Genomic DNA, 26,848 nt, shown 5'->3' with positions numbered 1-26,848 from the left:
CTGTGTCTATGTATTTCTCTTGTGTATTTATCATATGTCCTCTGTTTTTTCATGTATGGAACGATCTGTCTAGACTGTACGCAGAACAATAATTTTCACTGTACCTATGTATATGTGGCAAGAAATCAAATCAAACATTTCCCATTACAACCATTTCCTTTTGTTCTTGCAGAACAACTTGATCTCATTTTGGTGTTGATCTATTGATCTGAAGCCTATCCTTAGAGCTTGTTTGTGGCATTTTTAAAGGATATGCTTGCAGATCATGGAGGTACAAACAAACAAGAGCTTTATTGGAAAGGGTTTGCTCTACAGGCTGTTTGGAAAGAATGCCCGTTTGCCCACTCAAATGGCTGATGGCATCATCAATACATCGCGTGATTGGATTATTGGATTCTTAAAGTGGTCTTGTTCCAACTTAGTACAAACATGAATACACAACACTTTCCTCCCCCATTACAGTAACGGTTCCTGCAAAGGAAAATAATATCGCATTAACAGTCAAAATTTACAATATGAACAATTAATAAACACAGCAATCAATAAGCTAGATGTTTCAGAGGATGTCGATTTCTGTGTAGGTGTCTGCTTTTTCGTGCTGAGTACAATTTCTGATGTTTATGGTTTGGTTTGGACATCATCTGTAGTTGTCTCAACCGGAGTCAATGTAGTGCTGCAGATTGACTCAGTGTTGCAAAGACAGCCCCCCCAAATGGGGCTGTCTTCCACAGTCATTTCTGGTATTGTCAGGTTCTCAGACATGTAGGTCTTTCCTTGGCACAGTTCGTTGCGGACTCTCGGTTGACTCTTTCCCTGGCAATTTAGTTCTCGTTGCCAAAAGTTGATCAGTGTGTCTTCTCCACACAACATTGTCCTGAGTTTGAATGGCATAGAAGACTGGTCCTGTCTGAGCTAATACAATGGCAAGTATCCATTTGTCGCTGGCACTATAGTTCCTTGCCAATATTTCCTATGCTTTCTAAAAACAGGATGGTCCCTGGTTTCATGTCACAAAACCTGACTTCGCTGTTTTCTCTTAGCAATTTCTCTTGTCTTAAGTGGTTTCAGCAAATCAAATGCTGTGCACAACTGACATTTTACAATGCATAATGCCAGGGAATTTTGGGTTGTCAAAATGTGTTGCATTCCTGTATACCATCAGGAATTGGCTTAGTCATTTAGATAATGATCCTTGCTCATGAGTTACCTTCAATGAATGCTTCATTATCTGAACAAACCTTTCAGCCAGCCCATTTGTGGCAGGATGATAAAGAGCGGATCTGATGGGTTGGATTCTATTCTTCTTTAGATAATTTTTGAATTTGTGCAAAATGAACTGTGGCCAATTGTCACTGACAAGTTGTTCAGGATGTCTTGCACAAATCTTGCAAAAATCTCACCTAGTTTTCCTATTGTCCTCTCCGAGTGTATGGCCCAAGTATCATTGTCAGTGGTCGCTGATCCGTTAGTAAAGTACATTACCTGCCATCTAGGTATTGGTAAAAACATTTGATCCCTTCTCTATCTGTGCATTGTTCATTTCTGCTTTGTTCCAGGATCTCGATGCAAACGCTATTGGCTTTTGTTTACCATTGGGCATTATGTGAGAAACCATTGCTCCCACCGCATACGGTTACCATACATCACAAGCCAGTTGCAAGGGCAACTTCAGATCAAAGTATGTCAGGACTTCTGACTTTAGTAGTGACTCCTTAGCTGGTATGAAGGCATTCTCACACTTATGTACCCACCTCTATTTCCTGTTTTGACACAACAGATTGTGTAAATGTTTGAGATTAGTTGCTGGTTATGGGGCAAACCTTCCAGCATAGTTTAATAAGCCAAAAGAACAATGTTGATTTATGTTTTGAGTGGCTGGTGCTCAGATATGGTTTTTACTTTTAAAGGCAATTGGATTGGATTGGATTTTGTTTATTGTCACGTGTACCGAGGTACAGTGAAAAGTATTTTTCTGCAAGCAGCTCAACAGATCATTAAGTGCATGAAAAGAAAATAAAATAAAAGAAATACGTAATAGGGCAACACAAGGTGCACAATGTAACTACATAAACACCGGCATCGGGTGAAGCATACAGGGGTGTAGTGTCAATCAGGTCAGTCCATAAGAGTATTGTTTAGGAGTCTGGTAACAGAGGGGAAGAAGCTGTTTTTGAGTCTGTTCGTGCGTGTTCTCAGACTTTTGTGTCTCCTGCCCGATGGAAGAAGTTGGAACAATGAGTAAGTCGGGTGGGAGGGGTCTTTGATTATGCTGCCTGCTTTCCCCAAACAGTCTCATCATAGGTTTTCAAGCCTGATTTTTCTGGCCACACCAGATTTCGCAGAAGGTTGAATGTTCCCCCCCCCCCCCGCCCCCACCATTGTCAGTTGGGACTACAATATCTGCCTCAATTTTATTCGCTTGGACAAAATAATCAAATCTTTCAGTTCCACCACTTGGTGTGCCTATCATACAGTCCCACAGTGCCACATTCATCTCATTTTTACTATGGAAAAGGCTTGCATAAGCAAAATATGCCACAAAATGTTTTGCAGTACCTCGCTTTTTTTAAATACGGTACCCCTGAACACAGTGTGTGTCCTTCCAAGGTTTGGAACACTCCCACCTCTACCTATTATTGAAGAGTATTTGCTGCTCACAGTTCTATCTATACTGTTCCAGATCTTTCCAGGCAGAGCACGTGGCGAGCGCCTTTTCAATGTTGTTTCCTCCGAAATCTATGTTTATATTTTGGTTCCTTCAATGGCTGCTACCAATATTTGGCACCCCTCCATCGCCAGCTTCAGTGTAGAGAAGCTTTTAGCGTCTTAATCCTTTTCGAATGTCTGTGCATGAATTGCGATTTTTATTTTTATACTTTTACTTCTCCAGGAGTCTGCCAGCATGGTTCTGACATAATTGTCGGCAGTTGTCTTTAGGTTTTTTTTAAAAGGATAGGCTTTCAGACCACGAAGGTACAAACAAGAGCTTTATTGGAAAGGTGTTTACTTAATGATTTGTTAGCATAGACTGCCCATGCAAATGACCGATGATGTCATCAATATGGCAAATGATCAGACTCTTAAAGTGACCAATCAATCAACAAACCAGTCAACCTTTTTCCAACTATGAGCAAACATGAATACACAAAATAGTTCAGATTTTTTTTCATATTAGAAATGTCCATCGAATGGAAATCATTTTACAACTTTTTTTCCTACAAGGTTAACTTACCTGCCGAGTGTCCTTGGCACTTAAAGTTAAACCATCTCTGAATGTTACCTTAATTTAAATTCTCTGTGTTTAGGCATGTTTCTGATATGTATTTCTGATGCTTCTATTACTAATGTAAGTTTGTCTATTGAAGATTTATCTCCTTGTTCCCCATGTTTCTTTCTCTGTAACAGGAGCTGGTTTAGCACAGGGCTAAATAGCTGGCTTTTAAAGCAGACCAAAGCAGCCAGCAGCGTGAGTTCAGTTCCCGTACCAGCCTCCCCGAACAGGTGCCGGAATGTGGCGACTAGGGGCTTTTCACAGTAACTTCATTTGAAGCCTACTTGTGACAATAAGCGATTTTCATTTCACTTTTTTCATTTCAACATGCAAATGTCTCACTGCGTTTCTGTGTCCATACTTGCTTAAAGGGAACTTATTCACTTCATCCTTATCTTCTTGACCTATCCAGTTTAAATGAATGTTGATTGCTGCCTCAATACCTTATTCTTTTCATTCCTCTCTGCCATTTAGGTGCAACCCATATGTGTCCTCTACCAGTCTATTTCATTCTGAAAATTCACGCAGTAATTTATGAAAGACAGGAGTAGAGAACCTTTTTGCGGATTTCCCAACTCACGTCAAGATCAAGCTAGAACCATTCCATTTCAATGGTGGACTTTAGTGTGGGAGGCAACACATTAAGGTGTGTAAGCAAATTCTGATGTACTGTTGCAGATTCAAATATATTGCAAATGTGACTACACGATCCCCTAAACCACAACTAACCTACTGCCTCCCCGAGTACCATTCTGACCACCTCCTGACTATATCCCCTTAACCACCCAACTCACTCCAAACCTGACCCAAATACCTCCTCCGAACACCTGACTACCAGCACCACCCAGCTCACACTACAAACGTGACTCACCCCCGACATGTCTACCCCTCCGGACACCACCGGAGTCTGATCTGACCCACCTCCACACTTGCCCACCTAACCACCTCATCCACTGACCCAACTCACCCATTGATCTATCCTACCCACTTACCCACTAACCCATCTAACCACTCTACCCATTCACTCATTCATCCAACCACCCAGTCACTCATCCATTCACAAACATTAAAAGATCGGACATTTAAACTATCATACAGCAGCCAGTGCTGTCTTCCCCCAATTCCGTTCCACTTCATAAATGTGCCCTAATTTCTGGAAAAGCTTAGTTTGGAACATCCAGAAAGAACTGCACAGTTGCGTCAAGTCAGGGATGTTTTCGAGTGGAGCTGCACTCTGATAGGAACATAGGAATTAGGGCTGGAAGTAGGCCATTCACCCTTCGAACCTGCTCCACCATTCAATCAGATCATGGCTAATCTCTTCCTTGTCTCAAATCCACCTCCCTACCTGTTCCCCAGATCCCTTTAACCCATTTTTAAAGTCAGAAATATATCTATCTCTTTCTTGAAACCATTTAATGATTCAAACTCCACCGCACTATGTGGCAGCACGTTCCACCAATTCATCACCCTCTGCGTGAAGTAGTTCCACCTCATCTCAGTTTTACATCTACCACCTCTCACCTTCATCTGTGACCTCTCATTCTAGATTGCCCCATAAGGGGAAATATTTGGTCTACGTTTACTTTATCAATCCCTCTTAGTATTTTATGTGCCTCGATCAGACCCCCTCTCAATCTTCTAAACTCTAGTGGGTATAAGCCCAAACTGTTCAGTCTCTCCTTGTACGTCAACCCTTTCATCCCCGGAATCATTCTGGTGAACATTCCCTGAACTGCCTTCAATGCCGCCACATCCTTACTGAAATAAGATGACCAAAACTGGACACAATACTCCTGATGTGGTCTCACCAACAACCTCTATAATTGCAACAACCTCTCTACTTTAATGCTCCAGTTCTTTTGTATTAAACGCTAAAATTCTATTTGCCTTGTTTATTACATGCTGTACCTGCATACTGACTTTCTGCGATTCTGCGATGACCTTGGAAGGTCCGTAGGAATTGTTTTCAATGTTAGACAGTGCCTTGAGTCTGTTCCCTTCTGTAATCTCTCAGGTGGCTTCATAGGCTAGAATTATTTTCCTTGCTTCTTTCACCAACCTTAAATATTCATTATTCTCGTCACTTAATGCTCCCTTCAGCACCAAAGAATCATCAAAAAATGTACTGCACTGAAGGAAGCCAATCGGTTCATCAACTCTGTGTTAGCTCTTTCAAAAAACACTCCAGTTAGTCCCACTCCTTCGTTCTTTTCATTTATGTTTGCAATTCTATTTCCTTTCAATGATTATGAAATTAATTTTTGAAGGCTATTATTGAATTTGCAGTCACCTTCTTATCTGAAAGAGCATTTCAAATTGTAAACATTTGTTGCAATAATAACTTTTCTATATGTTTCCCTCTCTTCAGTCCAAATAGTCAGATTGGACTCAAAACGTTAGCTGTGTTCCTCACTCCACAGATGCTGCCAGACCTGCTAGGATTTTCCAGCACTTTCTATTTATCTTTCAGATCTCCAGCATCCATTGGATGTTGCTTTCATTTTAAGGTTTTTCTCATATTGCCTCTGGTTCTTCGCCAATAACCTTAAATTTATGCTCTCTCGATTTTGACCCTCAAAGTTTCTGTTTATTTACTCCAGCTAGACCATTTATGATACTAAACATTGCTATCACATCTATCTTCTCTGGAGAACAATCGCATCTTCTCTAGTTTATCCACAAAGCAGTAATCCCTCATCCTGGTAAATCTCTTCTATGCCCCTTTAATCTTCCTCAATGTAATCCCCAGAATTGGACAGAATGAGACTGAATTAGTGTTTTGGCTCTCCAGATTTTCCCATCTCCGGACAACAATTCATGCCGTTGTTGAAGCCCGAAAATTCTGCCGGTTAACTCTCGCCACAGATGCTGCCAGGCCTGTCGAGTATTTCTAGCATTTTCTGTTTTCAGTCAGTAAGCCAAAATATTGCGTAATTTCAAGATGGAATTAGATATAGCTCTTGGGGTGAAAGGGATCAAGGAATATGGGGGGAAGGCAGGATCAGGGTTTTGTACTTGATGATCAGCCATGATCATAACGAATGTCAGAGCAGGCTTGAAGGGCCGAAAGGCCTCCGCCGGCTTCTATTTTCTATGTTTCTATTCATCCATAATTACTGCTTGTTTGCATTATCAGCAACCCCTTACATTGCTCTCCTGTTGATTGAAAGTTGACTGATGGGCACTAATTGAATGCATTGATTTGGCCTGCATGTTGTGGACAGAAACATACCTGGGCAATTTCCCATTTAACAGGATTATGTATCTATGTCTTTTATTGCATCTTATGTACATTTGCTAACATGTCAGAAAAAAGGGAGAACTCCTGAAAAGTAAGATTTAAAGAGCCTTTATAGGATCAGTGCAAATTCTACATATCACATTTATTAGTAGTGATCAGTAAATGGTGTCAAATTAGATTATCAGTCAGATGTGGAACATTAGCGTGAGGAAACTTTTTCACAGCATTGCCAAATCCCCTGATAACCCACAACTATCAGTTATTTGCTTTAGTCATTTGCCATTGCATACACAAAAATGCTTGTGAACTCAGTTACTGGAAAGATCTTAGTTTCTTTCATTTCAAGGTCACTGGCAGATATCAAGCTGCAGTTTTTTTTCTGGTAAATTAAACAGTTGAAATGTTTGCATCCACAAGGCAGCAACCATTCCATTCCTGATTGTAAAGTAGTTACGGGAAAATCTCTGGATCGTGACATTCTTGTTAATTAACTCTGTACTTTCTGCAATTGGTAAAACCTGATTTTTGTCATTTTCATGAAACAAACACTACATCACAAAACTATTGTCCACATAATTGGTCTTCAGGAACTGGTACTTTAGTAAAACAAAGCGCACCGTTTCAGGTGTCAGACCGGATGTCTGAATAACCACCATTTATTTGTCCTTTTCTGAAAGGATGCATGAGTCATGCAAAAGCCTGTTCTACAAGAAGGTCTGATATTGGAAAGGGTACGCTGAACAGAGACAGCTGGTGATCCCCCAAGACATCTTGTGTTACATGTTTTGATCTAAAACAATTAGAAAGTGGGTGCATGGAATAAACCAAAAGCGTTTTTGCAACTACAGAAGATAACTTTAAATTCATCATCGGGTCCTTGGATTGCAAGACAGGCAAAACATTTCAATTGTCAACTAAAATTACTTGAAGCAAAGTTAACCACTGGATTCAGGAAAATTGATATACGGTGGGACAAAACAATCCCGGCACAAAGAGAGCACATGATGGGCAGACTTTTCCCATAATCTGTCAGTGTCAGGCTCTGACTGAAAACCGGCATGTATGTCTCAAGATGCACAGCCGAGTTTTCAGACCAGATATGGAGCCACTCTGACAAAGAAAATCAGGGAGCATGGTTTATGCCATCAGTCTGGAAGGGCATGGCCTGATGGAGCTGGACAGAGATCAGGATGCCATTTTTAAAGGGCACCCTAATAAGTAGAGAGTTAAAACGTCCTCCAGCACCCGCCCCCACCCCTCACACCACCTCAAAGGTATAGGGGGCTCATCCCACCATCCCCATGGGACAATAATTGGGGTCTCATTGTCCCACTATGGCACAACCATCAGGGGCTGTCCCCTGAACCCCCCCCCCCCACACCATCACCCCACCCCCCCACCCATGGCCAACAATCAACGTGGCAATATCGTGAGTGCTCCCCCTTCACTGCCAAATCCTCCCTCTCAATGCCAGGTGGCCCCTCACTGCCTGCTCCCCCCGTAACAGCCAAATGCTCAGCTTCAAAGGCCCCGATCCTCTGCCTCCCCATAACATGTAAAGGGATTCTCCCATTGGGCTCCCCAGGGGGCCTGCCCCTGGCACTGCCCCTTAGTAGAGGTTGAAATTTAAATGACATGGGCAGGAACTTCGTTACATCACTGCCGAAGGCTAGTGAAAATTCGGAAATGCAATCTCACTGATAAGATGCGCGTTTCCTGACTCTCACGATATTTTGTGCCCGCATCGCCGTACTCACTAAAAGGTAGCGTGGGTGCAGAATTGCTTCTTCTGGGTGTAAATATTTCATATAGTCAGCTAATTTAATTGCTTTTCCAGAATTCCTGGTTGATACACTCAGAGTGCCAAGGGCGTGGCAGGTGGGTGGGGGGGGTTGCGGGTGTCATGATATGCAGACATGCAGATAATGATATACAGACAGGCAGCTAATGAACACAGAGAACAGGACATGACCAATGAGCAGGCAGGACACTCAGGGGTGGTATCTCACTATAAAAGGCATGAGGCACTCACACTCCGCCTCTTTCCACTGATTAACATCTACAGAGTGAGTCAGGGTGTATGTACAGTATCACACCTCCAGCACGTGGCTAAGAGCTAGTCTGGTTCAGTCAGACAGAGTAACCGCACTTAGGTTAGCAGAGAATCTAACTCATAGAGAACTGTGCTAACTGTGCTGCTGGTTCAAGGTCTGGAGTATATTTTGGTTAAAGCTGCATCCAGTTGCAGCCTGTGTTATCCCAGAGTACATAACACAACAGTGGGGGGAACGTCAGCCGTCAATAGACTGCCACAATAAAAACAGAAAATGCTGGAAGCACTCAACAAGTCAGGTCGTATCTGTGGAGAGGAACCCGTATTGGGTTGACGGTGACCCTTCATCAGAACTGCTGCCTGTCTTTAGCTGTGCCAGTTTATCAAAGAAAATGACTATCCTGTGAGACAGCTCTCCCGCCTATAGCACCAGAATGAGAATAACTTTGCAGGGTTGATGGGCCCGTTTTATCATTTTGTTGTCAATGACTAATTAGCTGGACTGCCCAGTTTGCTTGCTGTTTTATCTCACCAGCAGAGTGATGGAACACATACTTCCTAAGAGCTTGGTGGGTGTACCTACAACACAATGAATGCAACAGTTCAATGACAGCTCACCACTACTTTTTCAAGGGGAATTAGTGATGGGCAATAAATGCTGGCCGAGCCAGCGATGCCCAATCCCAAAAAAGAAACACGCTTTTAAAAACTAGCTCATTGAGACTACTTCTGAAAGAAGCTAGTCATGCATTTAGGCCACTTAGAAGTCAACCATTTTCATACAGAGCCTTGTGGGAATCATACTGTTCTAACGACACTGCCATAGTCATCCTGGTAAGGTAAGTTAAAGCCACCACAGTCCCAGATGACCATAGGCTGCCTTCCCCTTTTTGAAGGGGAGAGCTGACTGGTGATGATTTAATCTGAGGATCACCACACTTCAGCCAAGGGGTATGGTTGCGAAGGCAGGGCTTGATCAGTGGCGGACTGAGTCTAAAAATATTGGTTGCCAGGAGACAAAGGGGGCCCACCCACAACTACAATGCTATCATTTAATTTTCATAACGAATAAATAAAATTTTCAAAAAATACATATGGAAAAAAGGGTACAATTAAAATTTTTGTGGAAAAAATGTGCATTTCTTAGTAATTACAGTGTACATGTACTGTACATATTACTGGCAGTAGATACCAAATGTAAATACAGAATGTTATAATTGAATTTTTAATTTTTTTAAAATTTTAAGTAATTGGTTGATATTTTTAAATAGTTTACTGCACAATTTACACATTAACAGATAGTTCAAAAGCACAATAGAGCATTGCATGCAGTCCACTATATTAAGAGCAATCGTTTGTGTTCGCTAGATGATTGTGCGAATCTGCCAATAATTGCTTCTGCATCCAATTCATCTAACAATTCCTTTTCAATGGATAGCAACATGTATGATAACAAATTCTCCTCAGACAGCGAATTTCTTAACTTTGTCTTTATGATCTTAAGCTTTGAAAATTTCCTCTCACATTGGACTTGAGTAACTGATAGTGTGCAGATGACTTTATAAAGTTCATAAAGGTTATCATATGCCTTGTCATGAAGTCTGTTGGATGCCAGAATTTTTAGTACACACGATGGACAAGTGCTGCAAATTTTACAATTGTTGCAACTGGAATCCATATTCTCACCATCATTAAGCAATAGCTTTAATACATCAAAGTTTGAAGCAAAAGAAAACAATTCCAATATTACTTGATCTTTGCTGATTTGTGGAAACAGCTTAATAATACCTTCCAATGCTTCATCTTCAAGGCCTTTCTCTGCAATAGTTTTAAACTTTGCTGGGTCCAAGCAGGACAAATCTTTATACAACTGTTTGTGTTGTACAAAGCATGATTCTAGTGACTGGACAATGCGATCCATTATTAGGTTAAACACATTTACTCGAAAATCAGCTAGAGAATCTGAGGAATTTCTTTCATCATCAATAAGCTCATCTGCCATTCTTTTCTTCTTCCTCTGCCTCTTAACTGGCAATGCTGTTTCCAACGCATCAATTTCCAATGTTTGATTTTCATCCATATTCATCTGTGAAATCCTGTCATTACATTCATTTACAAATTCCAAAGCCTTGCTGTGAACGTTATCAAATGTTCTTGTCTGTTCCTTCAACTTTGTTGTAGCTGAATCTACCAAACTCCATGCAGTAAACATATCTAAACCACTTGTCTGTAGATAACTTGATAACGGGGTTGTAGTTTCAAACAAGTAAGTAAAAGCTGTCAATATGGTTTCAAACTTTAGAAGACTTTTAAGTAAAACATTTGCTTCATGTTTTGTTTTTGCATCAAACTTTTCTGAATCCTGTATCATTGATAAGCATGTCAATAGATTTACGAAAGTACTGGCAGCGGCATTATCAAAACGTCCAAATATAGTTGTTGCTGCATTGGATTTTCCTGACCATCTGGTCTCACCAATTAGCTTTAATCATTTCGTTTTTTCTTGTCCTAGATGTTTTTCAACAACTTCTATCCATACAGCCATTCTCTTGTATGATGCTTTCACAAAAGTTGCTATGTTCTGGAGCAAATTGAAAAAAGAAACTGCAGGCACACAACATTTTGTTGTTTCAGTTATCACCAAATTCAAGACATGGGCATAGCACCATATATGAACATGTTGATCAGCCACATCAGTAATTTTACTTTGTAAACAATTATACTGGCCATGGTAGCTTGCAGCGCCATCTATGCTATCAGATAAACATTGTTGGGGGTCAATTTTAAGATGCTGTAATGTTTCAATCAATAGATCAAAAAGTCCCTGTCCTGTACCATCATTACTTGGCACAACTGAAAGTAGTCGCTCACAGATAATACCTTTAAACACATACCAAATAATAATGCTAAACTGATCGATGGATGAATTATCTTGTGTTGAATCAACCTGAATAGAATAATATTTTGCTTGAGAAACTTCATGACTAATTCTTTCTTGTATCATATTCTTCATAATTTTGATTAACATGTTTATAGTTGTTTTACTCAGGTATGTAACAAGTCCACCACGGCCTTTACTTTGAGCCTTTCCTTGTTGCTCTAATCGTTTGATTCTTTGTTAGACTTGTTTTGCACTGCAGAAACGTGAGCTGCCATAATGGGGTCATATTTTACCATCAACTGCACTGTAGCTAAAAAATTGCCATGATTCAGAACCTCATTATCTAGAGTGTAGGCCGATTCATTTCTGTGACCTCGAAAAGGAAGTGCTTGCTTGCCTAACATCTTTATGATGTCTATAATCCTCATGACAATACTTCTCTGCTTCAATACTTCTTTCTTTTTAATTAGTGATGCTGCAAAAAATTTAACTAAGGTGCCATCATTAACCACACTGATATATTGCTGAGCATTTCTGACATGTGTTGTTGTCGATTCATGTAAAGTCAAGCTCTGGCTAATACACCTGTAGTCACTAAAGCCACATACAAAGGGTAATGGATTACAAGTGTTGGGAATCTCAAAGGCTAAGCAGTATGAACAACATAAGCATCTATTTTCTTTGTTATATGTTAGCCATTTTCTTGGGACTGAGTCATTCATAATTTTCCTCTCATACAAACGAGCATCAAATGGCAGATCATCAAGTGGCTGAAGTGGATGTTCAGCAAAAAACTGTTTTAGCTTTGCTCGTGATGGATATTGGAAGATTCCAGTAATTGATCTTTCATTTTCTTGCGAAGGTTCATTTACAGGATGTGCTTCAGAAACTAAGTCATTTATGCTTGAAGGAATATCTGATTCCCTGTCACTAGTTGAAGCTATGTATTCAGATGTTGCAACTACAGGCAGTACAGATACCGGAACAAGGAAGCCAGAAGAAATATTGGACCTGCGTTGATTAGTAATGGATGCACTTGTATTTGTCTCTACATTCAAAGTAGCTCTTCTCTGTTCTTGTAACTCGCATGTCATTGCATCATCACCATGAGCATTGTTTCTTGCTTCTTGATTATTTGTTGCAGAACTGGATATTGATGTGGATTGTGCTTGTGGTATTATAAACTCTGTAATAGGCCTGCATCGCTTGGCTGATTCCTTCCTTTCCGCTTCTTTTTGTTCTTTGCGTTTTAGTGACCCAGATTTATGCTTTTTCTTTTCCATGCTGGTAGGGGTAATATTCCTGAAATAAAAACTTAATTAAAAATAGCCCACATTGGGACAAATGAATATTGATGATTGCAAGAATAACTTGAAGGAACGCCAGATAAACCCCGACTTGATAAAAAATATAAAATAACTTACTTACACTTCAATAGGCTATGTTCATTAGTTAATACTACTGTGGCCTATGCAGCTTCAGAAGAGGAGACAATCTACTGTCCAGTGTTCACACCAGCAAGCAACTGAGACAACTGTTGAAACTTAGAAGTTTGGTCCGACTATAGTAAGACATTAAGAATGGTCCCACGACTAAAGTTAACATGTCCAGTTTGATACCAGTGTAGTGCTACAAGTCGCAGCCCTTTGAGTTTACCGATCATGGCTTATCACTTCAATATCTTTGACCTCATGATTCACGGTCAAAGGTACCGCTTCTCCTTTTCGGTGACCTCACGACCCTATGTAATGCTTGATATCCTTTCAAGTTGCCGACCATTAGAAATCACGAACTGTAACTTTATCTTTAAATTCACACACTCTTGCTGAAAACGTGGATTTCCAACTATGTCCAACCCGGGTGAACCAGCCCTCCCCCCCCTCCACTCCTTTTCACATCCATTTAACACTGCTTCGTTCCTTCATACACTGAGTGATTATTTGTTTGTTTCTTTATTGCATTTTTATTTGGTATTGCTCTTTTTAAAAACAATTATATTTTATTAAGTTAGAATACAAATCTCAGGAAAGAAGTTGGAGATTTATTTATCTAATTAATTATAATTTTTAAGGGCCCTTCAGAGATTCACGGGCCCCTTCTTGGCTCTCCGGGCCCCGGACCGATGTACCGGCTGAACCAAGACTACTGCTTGATATCCTTTGAAGTTGCCGACCATCTCAAATCACGAATTGTAACTTTATCTTTAAATTCACACACTCTTGCTGAAAACATGGAATTTCCTTAATTATGCCTGACCCGGGCCTCCCATTCCTCATCCTTCCACTACCTCCCCTGCTTCGTTCCTTTTCATGCGCTGCTTATTTGTGTCGTGTTCTCTTTTTTTTCTTATTCCTTTTTATTACTAAAACAGTTGTCTGTGTTTGTTTCTTTATTGCATTTTTATTTGATATAGGGGGCCCACTTCATCAGGGGCCCACTTGCCATCGGGCAAGCTGACATCCTGGCCAGTCCGCCACTGGCCTTGATGAATAACTCAGCCGGTACGGGAATTGGACCCATGCTGCTGACCTTGCTCTGCATCATGAACCAGCTGTCCAGCCAAGTGAGCTAAACAGGCCCTTTGAAGAGTTTACTGATAGTCCTTCTACATTCGACCCGGTACATGGCTTCTAACCTCCATCAAAATTTAAGTCCAGGTTTCCTTGGTCAGATGGGAGAATCTCATGATCTCCCGTGGGAAAGAGAAACCCACACCATTCTTGGGCAGCCTGGAGGAGAACCTGCAGGGAGGCAAAGCTGAATGGTGGAGCTACACTTGGCCTGCTCTGAAACATGAGCCAGAAGGACCCTCCCTTTTCAATGCTGGTCGCAGAGCAGGCCAAACAAGGTTGATTCTGGAGGTCTGTTCCAAAGCATGGGGTTCAGTGACAGAGAAGAAGGCTGAGTCAGGAGGTCTGATTAAGGGTTGGATTCCTGTCTGCCTTGAAGCTATGAAGCTGCTTCTTTGTAGTTAGGAACATCCAGGTGCTGCTTAAAAATGCCTCATGTGTCTCTGACCCTGTCAGCTGATGTAGGATTGGAGTCTGCCTTCCAGTTGTATAACAGCTGAACCCCATGTAATCATGGCCAGCTAGCCATGCACACTACGAACAGAAATAATACCCACATCCATGTCTAGCACTGGGATCCGCACCAGAACAACTAACTTACACTTGCAGAGATTTACTTGTAGCTCTTTCAATTTAGTAAACTGTATTTGCTGCTCGTGATACAGCCTCATCCACAATGGGAGGCTAAACATAGATTAGGTGACTGCTTTATGGAGCACCTCAATTCAATCCACAAGCGTTACCCCAAGCACCCTTCATTAGTTATATCTGCCCATTCCCTCTCTAAGTCCCCTATCCTCAGTCTCCTGCACTGTTCCACTGAAGCTCAATAGAAGCTCGAAGAACAAATTGTCATTTATCGTTTAGGCAACCTACAGCCTTCCAAACTCAATATTGAGTTCACCGGCTTGTCATTATAACCACCGCTCCTATTTTTCCAGGCGGCAGCTATTGGAAATGGATCCAACATTGTCATTTAGGCCTATCTTTTGTTTCTTTCCCCAAGACATTACCACTCCCTTTGGCCTTAATTGCACCTTCATCTCTTTTGTCATTTGAATCCCTCCTGCCTTCCACCCAATCACAGATCCCCCCTTTTGTTCTTTCCTCCCTCCCACCCTCTGCCTCTGCATTTGCTTAGAACCTTTTACATCTCTAACTTTTTCAAGTTCTTATGATGGGCTACCGAAACAAAATGTTAACCACTTCTCTGTTCGCAGATACCTATCAGCATTTCCAGCATTTTTGATTAGTTCAGATTTCATGAATCCACAGTACTTTGCCTCAGCATTGTGATTTTCTAGATTGCTAACAATTTTTTTAAAATTCCCAAAAAGGACACTTTCCAAAGCTATAAGTACTTGCAGTTCCATACGTGGGTCAAAAATTATCTTTAAAAATGAAAAATAATTTTAAAATTGAAAAATATAAAATTTTACTTCACTGAATTAATGAAGCATAGCATTGCCTGCCATTGACTCAGAGATGTTCTGGCTGGATTGGAACTCTGTTCTGAAAAATAGTTGACCTTTTTTGGCTTTTTCATCTTTTCGTCCCTCAATATTTTCAAGTGAAAAGTGCAATAACATGAAGAATGAGAAAAAAGACAGAAATTAGATATTTAATTTCAACAATTGCTGCTAATACAGAATGAAATGAACAAGGAATATTTAATTGAAATAAAAAAAATACTTCTCCAGGTACTGAAGATGTAAAACTGATGAGCCTGTGCCAGTAACAGATCTGATAATTGTTGTGGGCCGTGAATCATTCATATGATCATTAGTTAAGGTTAATAGTTTTTCATTTCTGTTCTTTTACTTTGCAGCTTGGAGCCCTGCTCCTAATGAAATACAATAGTACAGGGACACCAAGAATCAATTTTATTAGTTTTAATGAGTTCCTCTTTCAGTAAGGAAAATGTGAGTTCCACACAAAATCTGATATCTACTTACATGCAGGTTTCAAATTTGGCCCATAACTTCCTGGTTCCCCAGCGGGTGCATTTAGAGCACAACCCAATGATGTGCTAGGGAATCCCTCTAGGACGTTCGCACGTAAGGACTTACCGGGCAATTGCCTGGAAGTGTTAACTCCCTCTGGACAATTGTATTGGGCTGGAAACCATCCAGCAATTCAAATTGTTACCTTCTGATGGTTCTGCCAGTTTCACCCTGATGGTTAGAGGAAAATAAATTCCTTCCAACTCCAGAGCAACTATTAAAGAAACTCAGGCCCAGCCTCACAGGGGACACATCCCACATACACACGACCCCCCTCCCCCCCCCCCCCCCCCCCCCGGGGACCCACCACATCACCCACAACCCCTCTCAACCCGGTCCCCCCCGACCCGAACCTCCGCAAGCCCGACTCCCCTTCCTGTTGCAACCCAGTCTGACACCCTGCTCCTCCCATGGGACCCAGTCCAACCCCTCCCCTCCTGGACTAACACCCTCTCCTGAGCCGACCCCTCCCCTCCCCCACAACTGGCCCGACCGGAAAACCCCCCAAATCCAACCCGCCTCCCCTTCCGGTGTGACCCGGTCAGACCCCCCTCCAAGTGCAACCCCGCCCGATCCCCACTCCCAGTCCGACCTCCCCCCTCCCAACCCGGTCTGACACTCCCGTTCCTGGATTGACTCCTTCCTCCAGTCTGATCCACCCCCATTCCCGGACTGACTACCTTACCCCAGGAATGACCCCCATCTCTCGAACTGGCCCCAGCCTATCCCACACTGACACCTCCCCCTGCGCGACTTGGTCCAACACCACCTCACATCCATGTCTGACACCCCTCCTGACTGACCATCCTCATCTTGGACTGGCCCCCCTCCCTGCTGGTCCGAGCCTGAGATTGACCTGCCTGGCACGGGGACGAACCCCCCCCCCCAACCTGGCCAACACCACCCTTTTCCCATCCAACCCCCCACACTCGCCAGTCTAATCTGCCCTCCCCCTCCAGTCAGATCCCCCCACCCACAAGTCTGACCTGACTCCCCCACCCCGCCCCATTGCCTGAACCCTTAACTTTTAATTGCCCCTTAATAACTCTTTCACAGCAGCTAGTGCCGAAATAAGGAGGGTGTCTTTCCTCTCTGCACCCCAGTTACTCCATGCCAGTTTCTCCATACTCCATACTCCATACCAGTTTCTCTGCTCCTGTCTGCCACAGCCTGTTTGAGGAAGGCTGGATCAGACAGGGGCTTTGGAATCCCAGGGTGGGTGAGTCCGTTGAGTGTGGCAATCTGCCGGAGATTGCCACTCTGAGGAAGTTACAGGCCAACATTATCTTCCTTTGGGGCTGTGGTGAATTATACTGTATTGTAATTCACACTGTATTGCATTGCATAGTATTATGTTCTTGTGGGCTCTGTCTGTGAGCCGTTGCGCGGCTCTGCCCATAGGGGGAGATGAGGAGCTTGTACAGGGCTCCACCCTTGGCTCTGCCCATGGCTCTGCCCATGGCCCCTCCCACTACCGGAACTATAAAGTGCTGCAGCCGTAAGCCCTGCTCTCAGTTCCTCTGGTCGCAGGCTGGCTCAGTCGTAAGACTATTAAAACCACAGTTTACTTCCAATCGTGTCTCTAGTGAATTGATGGTCACATCAGGGGCTAAATATCTGGCTGCATGATTGAGGACCACTTGTATCAGGTGATGTCCAAATGGCCATTTTCTCTACTCTCAGCAGTCTTTCAAAAGTGTAGCAGCAACTTATGATAACAGGGTTCACTCCCTGCTAAAGTCCCGGACGGAGGCATTCAGTCTGACGACCCTGACCTCTATAAGAAATTCAGGTACAATGCACAGAAAGCTATCGGGGATGCCAAAAGATAATAGCAGATCAAACTAGAGTGCTAGGCCAATGACACTAACCCACGACATCTATAGCAGGGCTTACACGAGATCACAGACTACAAAGCAAGGCCAGGCGGAATCTCTGGGCTTGGAGCATCCCTACCCGATGAACTGAACAAGTTTTATGCTCGCTTTGAACAGTCAGCCAATACATTAGTGCCACCTGCCCCAACAGCCCTGGGCACACCTATACCCACTACTACAGCCTCAAAGGTAAGTGCTTCCTTCTTGAAAGTGAACCTGCAGAAAGCGATGGGCCCCGACGGAGTCTCTGGGCGAACACTCAGAGCCTGCACAGACCAGTTGCCGAGATTCACAGAAATCTTCAACGCCTCACTTCTCCGCTCCAAGGTCCCAACCTCCTTCAAGAAGACCACCATAATACCAGTACCAAAGAAGAACAAGGTAGCCTGTCTCAATGACTACTGACCAGTGGCCCTAACGTCTGTTATCATGAAATGCTTCAAGCGACTAGTCATGAGATGGATCAATGCCAGCCTCCTAGACGGTCTTGATCCTTTACAGTTTGCCTATCACTGCAACCAGTCCACAGCAGACACTATCTCCCTGGCCCTACAATCAACATTCGTACAACTCGACAACAAGGACGCCTACGTCAGATCCATGCTATGTTCATAGACTACAGCTTTGCCTTCAACACCATTATCCCAACAAGACGAGTAACCAAACTCTGCAAACTTGGACTTGACCCCCCCCCCCCCCCCCCCCCCCCCCCCGCAGCTGGATCCTTGACTTCCTCACCAACAGACCATAATCTGTCAGGATAGGTAACGTCATTCACAATATCACAATAGCCCTCAACATCAGGGCCCCGCAAGGATGTGTGCTCAGCCCTCTACTATTATAATAATAATAATAACCTTTTACTGTCTCAAGTATGAAGTTACTGTGAAAAGCCCCTAGTCACCACATTCCGGCACATGTTCGGGTAAGCCCTATACACACACGACTATGTGGAAAGATTTAACTCCAATTCGATCCATTAGTTTGCGGATGATACGACTATGGTGGGTCATATCTCAAACAACGACGAATCAGACTACAGAAGAGACATAAGTCACTTGGTTGCATGGTGTACCGAAAACAACCTCTCTCTAAATGTTGGAAAGACCAAGGAACTGATCATCGGCTTCAGGAAGCGCAGCACGACACACATTCCCATCTGCAATAATGGCTCTGAAGTGGAGATGGTCGATAGCTTTTAAGTTCCTGGGGGGATCACCATCACCAAGTCTGTCCTGGTCCACTCACGTGATGCAACAGTCAAGAAAGCCCAACAACGTCTATACTTCCTACGGGAGCTGAAGAAATTTGGCATGTCTGCATCGACTCTCTCAAACTTTAAAGATGCAGCATCGAAAGCATCCGATCCGGCTGCATCACAGCTTGGTATGGCAACTGCTCAGTCCAAGATCGCAAGAAACTGCAGTGTGGAGAAGTCAGCCCAACGCATCTCACAAGCTTGCCACCCGTACATTGATTCTGTCTACACCCACTCGTTGCTTCAGTAAGGCAGACAGCATTGTCTGCTGCGTCCTGCAATACAGCCCAGCAGAGGGGCGACGTGCTGGATAAGGAGGAGGCGGAGGCAGAGGGGGAGCCCAAGGAAGGGCATGGGTCTCCAGATGAGGAGGATGGGGGGGGGGGGTGCAATCGACGGGACATGGGGGCCGGATATGGACGGGAGGCTGCACGACGCCACCGACTTGGTGAGAGAACACAGGAGGCGTTGATCGGCGCGCATTTCACCAACTAGGTGGCTCACTGAGCACGGGAACTGACCCACTGTGCATCACCACCCCGCACCTCCACCTCTCACAACACCCATGAGACACCCCTGCCCACACCACCCACCACCCTTACCTCCCACACAACTTCATGCACCACACCCCTCCATTACACATCCAACTGCGGCACAATGGGCTGGGCTCACATGGTTACTTGTGGAAGCGGGTGTGGTCGATGCCATGGAGGATGATGACAACCCGCTGTGCGATGAGCTGTGAGCTCCAAATCGTTAGACAATGTCTGACTCATGGCCACAGTTACACCCTCCACCTAGGTGATCCCTGTATGCCTGCTGGATACTCCATCACATGGCCCTGTCGAATTGCTGGGGACATAGTGGCATGGACATTCCTTCACCCCTCGACACCAGTAGCACTCAGTCCCCTACCCGACCCAGCAGGCATCGGACATAGCACAGAGGCAGCTTGCATTGGTGTAACAGTGAGTTTAATTCAAAAGGTTACATACACGTTCTCTAGCCCCATAACTAAACTGTGCCCTGCATCCGTGCCAACTTACTAGGTGTTTAACTTCCTGGCCTAACTTACAGGCCCTCCCACTACGTCTCTGTGTCTCCCCAGACGGTACAGCAGGACTGGAGGCGGACTGCTGAGACTCCTGCCCTGTGACTTGGCTCTCCGGCGGTGCTCGTTTCCTAGGGCTGCCCAGCTTGGAAATGCTAGGCTGCTCCTCGTGTATCCTCGATGGCATAGTGCCACCCTGTTCTGCCCACTGTCCACCAGATACACCAGAGACAGAACAGGGGGAGTCCAAGGTGCTGCGGTGTTCCGGGACCTCTCCTGCAGGAGTCACCGGCACAGGCCCCAGCCCCTCCCCTACCCTCGGGGTGCCCGGTGGCCCCCGGGCCTCTCTATGGTATTGGGGTGCGTGCGGAGACAAGCCCCGAGGCACCACCGACACCTACCGCTGCCAGACCTGGAGGCCTGCTGTGGTATCGACCAGGGTTAGCAGCGATGGAGCTCAGGGCATGGGCCATCCCAGTCTGGGACTGCGCCACCTCACTCTGGGCTTGTGCGATGCCATCCAGCATCTGGGCAAGGCCGACAATGCTCTCAGCGATGGCCTGCTGAGACTGAGCCATCGCCAGGGTAATGCCGCCGATGCTCTCAGCGATGGCCTGCTGAGACTGAGCCATCGCCTGGGCAATGCCGCCGATGCTCTCAGTGATGGCATGCTGAGAATGAGCCATCGCCAGGGCAATGCCGCCGATGCTCTCAGCGATGGCCTGCTGAGAATGAGCCATCGCCTGGGCAATGCCGCCGATGCTCTCAGCGATGGCCAGATTGCGGAGCGCGGCTGAAATGTCCAGCTGGCTCTGGCACATGGCTGCCTGTGAGAGGGCAGCCCTGTCCTGGGCCACGGGTGACGCATGCACATGGAGCTCAACGCCGTGCATAACCTGACCCATGGCCGACACCGTTGCCCCCATTGCCTCCACCTCGGATGCCACCCGTGCGGTGTCGGCCTGGGTGGCAGCCAGGAGCGGCCCCTCCGCTGCTTCTGGATGTGGATGGACTCCTCCACCTGCGTCTGCAGCAGCTGGAAGCCGACTGTCATCCTGTTGTCTAGTCCCTGGGTGTCTAACTGCATCAGGTCTAGGGATGGGTCTGGTAAGTCCAGGAACCCGGGAAGCATCCGGGCGGCAGCTGGTTGCAGGGGATGGGCTGCCCTCCAACCGTCCGGCCCCTCGGCTGCTCCTAACTCCACCTGCTGTACCGGTACGGCTGTGTCATGCGCACCAGTCAGTGTCCCAGAAGCCTCATCACTAAAGTGCCCAACCGAGGTGATAGTCTCTGCGATGGTGGAGCATGTGGGTGACAGCAGTGCTGAGAAGGCAAGGTCGTCATCAGAGCCAAAGTCCTGAGTCCCCTGCGTTGACCCCTGGCCCGATGGTCTCTGTGTCGCCCCCATCTGCGTGTCACTGTCCGGTCTGTCAGTCCTCTGGGTTGCCATCCTCTGTGTGTCAGCCCTCTGGGTTGGCGTGCTCTGTGTGTCAGTCCTCTGGGTTGGCGTGCTCTGTGTGTCAGTCCTCTGGGTTGGCGTGCTCTGTGTGTCAGTCCTCTGGGTTGGCGTGCTCTGTGTGTCAGTCCTCTGGGTTGGCGTGCTCTGTGTGTCAGTCCTCTGGGTTGGCGTGCTCTGTGTGTCAGCCCTCTGTGAGTCAGTATCCTCGGTGTCATGTGCATCTGGGTCCTGGCTGTCCGTGTCCTGGCTTTCGGTGTCCTTGGTGTCCGTCCTCTGGGTCTCAGATCCTGGGTGTCTGTGTGAGTGAAATCCATGGCGTCTGGCCTCCCCGCCGTGGCCTGCGTCTCTGGGGGCCACTGGGCCTCGCATTGGCCATGGGCCTGCAACATCAGACGGCCGGGACCACCGGTGTCTGGTCCTGTAAGACACAAGGCAGCACTGTTGCTCGTTCTGGGTGAGTGTGCTTTACACTCAATTAGCTCTGTTTATTACTTAGCTCTAGAGTCGGCAGGTATCCTTATGATACCGCCACAAGATTCAAGTTCAAGTTCAGACCAATGGCTCAATACACCAGTTAGTAAGTTCAAACAAGACACGTTTATTATTACACAGTTATTTACTACTTATGCATATAACACTAAAAGACTAGGCTATTCCTACCACTAACAGGGCAATACTTATCTGGAATAAAGGGACCTGCCGGATCAGGGAACAATGGCCTCTTGCTTTGTCCTGGATCCGCAGGCTTCCAGTTGGTGTGGACTAAAGGGGTCAGGCGTGTCTACTCTCGTAGCGTGCATTGTATGACACTTACTTGATGGCGGCTGCTGACCAGGCCTCTCCTTCTCAAGGTCTTCTGCTGCAAAGGTGTTCTGCTGGGAGGGCCGGCTGGTCAAGAAGAAAGAATCAGTCCTGGGACCTGACTTTTATAGAACCCAGGGGCTTCGCGCCCTTCTGGGCGGACCCTCTATCAACCTGCAATCGATTGGGTCTCTTCCCAATCGATTGATTTGAATTTCCCCAATAACGGGGCTGTTCCTCGATCACTGGGCGGTTCCTTACACCTTATTGCTTATTGGTGTCCTTTGTTTCAGACTCCACTGGTGCCGGGATGTCTGACCTTCTATAGAATGTTTCAATCTCTTCTAATTGCTGTGTCCATTGTGTCTGGGAATCACCGGGAATCGCTCACTTAATATGCGCAGCTCGTTAGTTACAATGCTGTCTGGTTTCTTTAGCAGCTAGAATACACAGGGGATTCTGCAAACTGCTTGTCTCTTTGCAACTGTCCATTTTTCCCTATAACCTCTGCGTTCTTTTTGTGTGAGGAAGTGGCCAACCCAGGTGGCTACAGCACATATCATTAGACAGGCGGCCAGCGATGAGGGGGTGCAGTGGGGCATGGGGTGAGGGGGTGCAGTGGGGCATGGGGTGAGGGGGTGCAGTGGGGCATGGGGTGAGGGGAGTGCAATGGGGCATGGGGTGAGGGGGTGCAGTGGGGCATGGGGTGAGGGGAGTGCAATGGGGCATGGGGTGAGGGGGTGCAGTGGGGCATGGGGTGAGGGGGTGCAGTGGGGCATGGGGTGAGGGGAGTGCAATGGGGCATGGGGTGAGGGGGTGCAGTGGGGCATGGGGTGAGGGGAGTGCAATGGGGCATGGGGTGAGGGGGTGCAGTGGGGCATGGGGCGAGGAGGTGCAGTGGGGCATGGGGTGAGGGGAGTGCAGTGGGGCATGGGGTGAGGGGAGTGCAGTGGGGATGGGGTGAGGGGGTGCAGTGGGGCATGGGGTGAGGGGGTGCAGTGGGGCATGGGGTGAGGGGGTGCAGTGAGGCATGGGGCGAGGAGGTGCAGTGGGGCATGGGGTGAGGGGAGTGCAGTGGGGATGGGGTGAGGGGGTGCAGTGGGGCATGGGGTGAGGGGGTGCAGTGGGGCATGGGGGGATGGGGTGAGGGGGATTGGAGTCAGGCGGGGGGGGGGGGGGTGTCTCACTTGCTGGTTCATCTCCGACCTGGCAGCTGGCAACCTTCCAGTCCTCAGCTACGCCTGCAAGGTCCAATTCCCTCTGCTCATGAACAGTGAGGGGGTGCAGTACAGGTGGCCCCCTCCGGTTCTCTCACGCTCCCTGTGGTTGTGGGCAGTCTTATCCTCGGGGGTGGGGAAACAAACATCAGTGTTAGGCAGTCCAACACAGGCAGCGCAGATGTTGGGTATATGATGGCATGGCATCACGGGGCATCCGGACAAAGTGCCTGTCATGGGTGGGTGCAGCCCATGTGGGTCAGATAGGGGGTTGCGCCGTCCCCCTGGGGCAGGGGGGTCACCTTTCACATGTGTGGGTGATATGCGGGGGTGGTGCCAGGGGCGTGTCACTGTGTACTCACCCTGGCTGCCCTCGTAAGGTCGTGCATCTTCTTGTGGCACTGTTTGTCGGTACGTAGGGTGTGCCCCGCGATGCTGACGGCATTGCCCACCTCCCTTCATAAACGCCGGTTGGTACTACGCGGGACGTGGTGTCCATGTCTGGTGCACAGGACCGCCCTCATCTCCTTGACCGCATCCAGAAGCGTGTCCAGGTCGTGGTCCCTGAATCTCGGGGCGGCACAGCGGGCGGCGGCCATCTTGCGGGTCTCGGGACTGAGCGCTGCTCGCGCACCTTAAGCGACGCGGGCCAGCATCAATGATGCATCGTGCCTATCCGACGCCGGTCTGGGGCCACTCTTCCTCTGCTTCTCGCGCCGCCCGTGCTAGCCCATTTTGTGGCCCAGAATCGCGACTGACAGCGGCCCGTTCAGGCCGTCATAAAATGCTCCAGTTTTACGACGGCATCAACACTTCGCCGCTGGGTCGTGGAATCCTGCCCACTATGTTCAACACTCAAAGTTGAATTATGAATGAAGCTTATCTTCAGAGAACACTGGCTGGAACTGATGTCTTTCAGGCAAAAACCAACAGAGACAATTGACCAATTTATAAGTAGATGCAGAGAGCAGGGGTAGCCTGTCTAGTTGACCGACTAATCAAGCATCTATCGCAATGGAAGCAATCCAATAAGATATCTTGGACCAACCCAGAGGTTACAAGGCAGACCTAAGTGGACAGCCATACTAATGGGTGTGCAGAATACACAGGATATGTGTAATTCATCCACCAGTGGCATGAGAGCGAATGCAGAAAAACCTGGTAAGCAATTGGCCAGTGTGGCCTTATACATGGACCCAGAAATTGCCCAGCTTTCAATGCTGAATGCAAGGCATTTGGCACCAGACACTGGAAATGCAATGCAGAAACCAAAGGTTGCAACAAGTGGTTTAGCGCCATGAGAAACCACAAACAGAGGCCATACAGGTACAGCATTCTAACCAACCAACTGCATGTACCAAACAAGATCCAGGAAATGTCTCGCGAAGGTGATGCCTAGTTCAGATGACAAGAATATTGACACAAGAATTGACTGAAGTTCAGCACAATGAACATCGAGGAATGTACTGGCAAGTTTACCAAACTAAATCTTTGCCAACATCCAGGTTATATATCTGTAGTAATCCATGGGAGGCAGGAGGTCCGTCACCACACCAATATTTATTTACAATAACGATATTACAGGAGCAGCTACAAACAGTGCTGCTAGCAGTCCAGTCAACTTAATACTCTTCACAAAGCCTACACAGGTGATTATTTGGGCCCCCTCAATGAGCTATCATTGAGGGAGCTCATACTCCAATTGGCCAACCAATAAAGCCAATTGGAGTTCATTACACCCCTCCCCTCCAAGGTCCAAGGAATTCCTGCCAGCTGGCATTCCTCTGAGCTTCTTCCTGCTCCTCATGTCTGGGTCTGTCACCTCTGTGTCGTCCGCCGGGTCGTTCTCCGAAGTGGGCGGGGTGTACCTTATAGGTGCTCGTCTTTTCCTTGACAACCTCCTTGGAAGTTGTTCTTCCTCCTCCTCGGGGAGAGGTGTCGCGGCGGCCTCGTCGAGTGTGTCCATCTCCGACTCTGATGACTGGATGACGGGGTCTGGAGAAATTGCTCGGGGCTGGGGTGTGGGTATCCTTTCCGTCTGGGCTATCCCAGCTTGAGGCGGTCCTGCTTCGCCTGCCTCCAGGTGTGGTTCCGCTGCCCTTATTTGGTCTAGGTGTTTCTTCAGCACCTTACCTCCTATTGAAACCTCATAGGATATGGGCCCTGTTTGGGACTCTACCATGCCTTTGACCCACGTTGGTCCATTCCCATAATTCTTGACCCAAACCGGTGCCCCCTGCTGGAAATGTCTCTGATGCCGACTATTATCATGCCCCCTGCGTTGGGCCTCCTGTTGTTTCTCCACTTTCCCCGTTAAATTTGGGAAAAGGAGACTCAGCCTCGTTCGCAGCCGCCTTCCCATTAAGAATTCAGCTGGTGGTATGCCCGTTGTGGAATGCGGTGTGGTCCTGTAATCAAACAGCCAGCGGGAGAGCTTTGTGTCTATTGACGCTGCCAGCTGCTTCTTGAGTCCCGCTTTAAGTGTCTGGACCGCTCTCTCTGCCAGGCCGTTGGTTGCTGGATGGTAGGGGGCCGTTTTGATGTGACGGACTCCGTTTTCCTTCAGGAATTTTCCAAATTCCCCACTTGTGAATGCCGTTCCGTTGTCCGACACCAATATCTCCGGAAGTCCATGTGTTGCAAACGAGGCCCTGAGCTTTTCAATTGTCGATGCTGTGCTTGCCGTGTTTACCCGGTGGACGTCCAACCATTTGGAGTGGGCGTCCACTATCACCAAAAACATTGAGCCCATGAAAGGGCCGGCGTAGTCAATATGCAGGCGGGTCCACGGTCTGCCTGGCCATTCCCACGGGTGCAATGGTGCCGCTGGTGGCACTCTTTGCCCCTGTTGGCACTCCTGGCACCGACGTACCAAGGCTGCTATGTCTGTGTCCAAACCTGGCCACCAAACGTAGCTTCGAGCTAGCATCTTCATTTTAGACACTCCTGGGTGTCCGTGATGTAACTCAGTTAAGATTGCCTGACGGCCCTGAGCTGGGACGATTACCCGGGCTCCCCATAATAGGATACCGTCTTCTACGGTTATTTGGTCCCTTTTGCTCCAGTATGGGTGCATCTGGGGCTCCACTGGTCTTTCCAGATCCCCTGTTAGCAGTAAATGCTTCATCTTGGCTAAAACTGGGTCTTTTTGCGTCCACAACCG

The sequence above is a fragment of the Scyliorhinus canicula genome, chromosome 5 (assembly GCF_902713615.1).
Source record: "Scyliorhinus canicula chromosome 5, sScyCan1.1, whole genome shotgun sequence".
Classification (NCBI taxonomy): domain Eukaryota; kingdom Metazoa; phylum Chordata; class Chondrichthyes; order Carcharhiniformes; family Scyliorhinidae; genus Scyliorhinus; species Scyliorhinus canicula.
This window is presented reverse-complemented; position numbering follows the sequence as displayed.